We start from the raw sequence: 5,024 nt of genomic DNA on the forward strand, positions 1-5,024 counted from the left end.
CTTCTAATTAGAAGAAGTGATTAAGCTTTTTTTTTTTTTTTGAAAGTAAAAAATTATTGCCTCCAGTATATTGGTCGATCTAAACCCTAACAGTCCTTGAGTCCAATCCCTCTTGGGGGAGGAGAAAGGCCCCAACTGCCTCCCCGCAGAATCACAGCCTCCACCTCCTGGAAGTACTTCCCCATGGGCCCTGCCTGCTTGGGCCGCTCAGATTAGATGAGGTCATCTCGCCCTCCCTGTTCTCTCTGCCTCTGGCGTGCAGCCCGGCGCTCCCACCCAGGAAGTAGGGACTTCACAGATGTTATGAGATATGACGGGGGGCACACGGGAGGAAGCTGGCCATGCCCGGCTGGAGACCGAAACCGGAGACATATGTCTCCAAGTCACCGGATGCCGAGGATTTCCGGGCACCCCATAAGCTAAGAGAAAGGCCTGGAACAGAGTCTCCCCCAAAGACCTCAGAGAGTGTGACCCCCGCTGACACTTCGATTTTGGACTTCGGGCCTCCAGAATAAATTTCTCCCAGAGGAAATAACGCTTGCGTGGTTTGAAGCTGCCCCGGGAAGAGGCTACAAGGCGCCTGTGTGCTCCACCCCCACCTGGGGACCCAGAGCCGGCTCCTCCGCGGTCACCTTTTTCATGAATCCACCTCTGCCTCCACCCCACCCCTCACCCCCCACACTGAGCTGGTTTGCCTGACTGTCCCTCTCACATGCGCCCGGTCCTGGAGGAGTGGGGTCCACATCTCTCTCCTCTGCCTCCCCAAGGCCCCCAAGCACTCAGCACTTTGCCTGCAGTAAGATGCTGAGCAAATGTCCTCATGCGGGGCCCCAGTGGGACCCAGAGGTCAGCCTCTCCTGCTCTCCTCGGATGCACCACGAGGAGTGGGGTCCCTCTAAGGCACGCTTCCACCCCTCCACCCCGCTCCCATCCGCTCGCACAGTCTTCCCGGTGTCTGCGCTCCCAGGGACTCAGGCAGCCTTCTGGCAGCAGGGGACGCAAGAGGAACCCGAGGCCGCCCTTCGCGCTTCGCCCAGCAGAGGGCGACCGAACCCGGGCCCCGCGCCTCCCGCGCGCGGCCTTCCGTGCGGCGCCGTCGCGGTCGCCGGGGGCGCGGGGCGGGGCGGCGGCTGTGCGGCCCGGGACGCGGAGGCAGAGGCGCAGGCTCCTCGAAGCCGGGGACTGGCTGGCCGAGCCGCCGCCCGGGTCCCCTAGCCTGGCTAGCGCCTGCGCGGTACGGGCCGGAGCGAAGCCTCGCTTGCTCGCCTCCCCTCCCCCCTCGGAGCGGGGCCGTCTAGGGCTCCCGGGCCCCCACGCGGCGCCCTCCTGACCCCCGCGGCCCAGGGGCGTGGTCCCAGCCGCGGGACTAGTGGGGGCGTGTCCGCGGCCTGGGCTGAGGTCCCCGGAGGTGTGCAGGGGCTGTGACCCCCCCCCCACCACACACACACACACACACACACACACACCCACACACCCCCTGGCCCGGTGCCCCGCACTCTCTGAGCCTCCTCCCGGGCCCTCCCCCCTAGACCTCCCCGCAGAGGGGCCCCGGGGAGGGGGTGGGGTGGGGTGGGGGGTGGAGGGCACGCCTGCCTCTCTGCCTCTTCTGACAGTTGGGGTTTTCTTATGCCTTTGCCCAATGTTTGCCTTTTCTCCGCGTGATGTTTTTCCCTCCTACCAGTTACTGCAATGTGCACGGTAGAAAAATGACAGAGAAGCAAGTGAGTGAAAAAGCCACCTAAATCCCGGCCCGTGTCCGTGTCCGTAACCGCTTCGGCATCTCGGTGTAGCTACAGCCCCATTTTGCGCTGGGCTGGGCGTGGGGGTGCGTATAGATACATATTATTTTTCCAAAATAGGGATGGCATCGTCCCGCCGACCTCCGCACCCCGCTTTCCCACTCAGTGCAAGCGGACGTCCCCCCTGACGGCGCCGCGGCGGAAAACGCACCCAGGAGTCCCCAGGTCCCGGGTGTCCCCAAGGCCAGCACGGCCCACACCCGCCGTGAGGTCTCTTCCCCACCGCGGCTCCCAAGGCTCCATTTTGTTCCTTTCAAGAGCCCCCTGAAGAACACCCCATTCCTGGGCCTTCTCTCTCGTCTTCTCTGCCCACCTTTGAGTTGAAACAACTCTGCCCTTTGTAGAGTGGTTCTTCTCTCTTGCGACTTTTTTTAAAAAAATGTTTTATTCGTTTTGAGAGAGAGCGGGGGAGGGGCAGAGAGAGAGGGAGACACTGAATCCAAAGCAGGCTCCAGGCAACACCGGGCTCGAACTCAGAAACCACGAGATAGTGACCTGAGCCGAAGTCCGATGCTAAGCCAACTGAGCGGCCCAGGTGCCCCGGCTCTTGTGACCTTAAATATGAGCAATACAGGAGCGCCTGGGTGGCTCGGCTGGTTAAGCATCTGACTTCCACTCAGGTCACGATCTTGCAGTTCGCGTGTTTGAGCCCTGCATCAGGCTCTGTGCTGACAGGCTTGGAGCCTGCTCCCTCTCTCTCTCTCTCTCTGTCCCACCCCTGCTCGCGCTCTGTCTCTCTCAAAAATGAATAAATGTTTTTAAAAAAATTTTTTTAAAAAGAAAAGAACACATCGCTTTTAAAAAATAAATAAGAGCGCTCCGAAATGAATCCATACTGACACATGAAAGAACATTCTTCCTTTGTGCATGTGGGGCAGGAAAGATGGGCCTCCAGAGCAGCGGTGTGGGGGTGCGGGGAGGTGATTCTGCACCCTCCCCCAGGGACATTTGCAATGCCTGACGATGTTTTTAATTATCATGATGGGGCAACTGCTCCTAGAATCTAGCAGACAGAGACCAGAGATGTTGCTGAGAGCCCCTCGATGCACAGGACCGCCCAAGAAATCAGCCACCCTGAATGGCAATAGTACAAAGGTCCAGGATCCCTGCTGCAGATGTTTGTCACTACCGTCTCTTGGGGCCCAGAAGCCTCCCAGCTGTGGTCTGCCTGTAGCACTGTCCGAGGGGCCGTGGCCTTGACTGGTCACTCGTAGGCCCTGTCTGTTCAAACCCAGACACGGAAGGCCTGGTGGCAAAGAAATGCTAGAGGTTGAAAGGCCAATCTCTGCTGAGATGAAGTCCCAGAGCAGCTGGGGCGGGGGGGAGAGAATAACCCAGTAGCCTGTGTGCCGCGTTGTGCTTGATTTTGTTTTACTGCGCATAGATGCAGATGGTTTTCTCAGGTGTTTGGGGGAGGGGGTGGACACAGGATGCATTTCAGCTCCTTTGACTACAGAATCCAAGTGTTAGAGCTCAGAGGAACCGGACATATTTTCTCCTCCAACCATTTCATTTTCCAGAAGGGACACGGGCCCCAGACTCGGTGTGCATAAAGCCCCTATTAAATTACAAATAATAGTCTCTCCCTGCTGCCGGGCATTACCCATGCCTCGGGCGTGTTCACACACGTTCTCTGCATTGCTCACAACAACTGAGTGAGGAAGAGTTGCTCGCCCACTTCACGGGTGAGGAGGCTGAGGCTCGTGGGCTCCAGGTTAATTTTCCTGAAGCCAGAGAGCCAGCAGGTGAGGGGGAGGAGGGAAGGGGAGGGAAAGCCCACTGGGTTTCTCTCACCCCGAACAAGACCAAACCACTGGCTCTCAAACTTGGCTGCCCGTTAGAATCATCTGGAGCATTTGAAAAAAGCAGATGCACAGGTCGCCCCTCAGAGATCTTCATTAACTGGTCTGGAGTGTGTTCAGGGCACTGAGGTTTTCAAATGCTCCCCTGGGGAGTGAGGTCACAGCAGAGTTAGGAAATCCTCTGAAGCAGACACACTCTGAGTCACACCGCGGGACCAGGGTTAATGTCACTGATGTGATTTGAAGGCAAGGAATGGTTTGTTTCACAAAATGTTGAGGTCTTTGACCCGAATAACCCAAGTAATATTGAAGAAGAAAACCAAAACGGAAGGCATCACCATCCCAGACTTTAGCCTCTACTACAAAGCTGTCATCATCAAGACAGTATGGGATTGGCACAAAAACAGACACATAGACCAATGGAACAGAATAGAGAACTCGGAATTGGACCCAAAAGTATACAGCCAACTGATCTTTGACAAAACAGGAAAGAGTATCCAATGGAAAAAAGACAGCCTCTTGAACAGATGGTGCTGGGAGAGCTGGACAGCAAAATGCAGAAGAATGCAACTAGATCGTTTTCTCACACCATGCACAAAGATAAACTCAAAATGGATAAAGGACCTGAATGTAAGACACGAAACCATCAAAACCCTAGAGGAGAAAGCCGGAAACAACCTCCTTGACCTCCACCGCAGCAATTTCTTACTTGACACATCCCCAAAGGCAAGGGAATCAAGAGCAAAAATGAACTATCGCGACCTCATCAAGATTAAACTCTCCTGCACGGCAAAGGAAACAATCCATAAAACTAATAGACAACAAACGGAATGGGAAAAGATAGTTGCAAATGACATATCAGATTAAGGCCTAGTATCCAAAATCTATAAGGAACTCACCAAACTCCACACCCGAAAAACAAACAATCCAGTGAAGAAATGGGCAGAGGATAGGAACAGACACTTCTCCAAAGAGGACAACCAGATGGTCAACAGACACATGAAACGATGCTCAGCATCCCTCCTCATCAGGGAAATACAAATCAAAACCACACTGAGATACCACCTCACACCAGTCAGAGTGGCTAAAATGAGCAAATCAGAGAACTCTAGATGCTGGCGAGGATGTGGAGAAACGGGCACCCTCCTGCACTGTTGGTGGGAATGTAAACTGGTGCAGCCCCTCCACAGTGTGGAGGTTCCTCAAAAAATTAACACTAGAACTCCCCTATGACCCAGCAATAGCACTGCTAGGAATTTATCCAAGGGACACAGGAGTGCTGATGCATAGGGGCACATGTACCCCAATGTTCACAGCAGCACTCCCAACAATAGCCAAGACATGGGAAGAGCCTCAGTGTCCATCAACTGATGAATGGATCAAGAAGATGTGGTTTATCTATACCATGGAATACTACATGGCA

The sequence above is a fragment of the Hyaena hyaena genome, unplaced genomic scaffold (assembly GCF_003009895.1).
Source record: "Hyaena hyaena isolate Hyena2069 unplaced genomic scaffold, ASM300989v1 scaffold_81, whole genome shotgun sequence".
NCBI classification, from domain to species: Eukaryota; Metazoa; Chordata; class Mammalia; order Carnivora; family Hyaenidae; genus Hyaena; species Hyaena hyaena.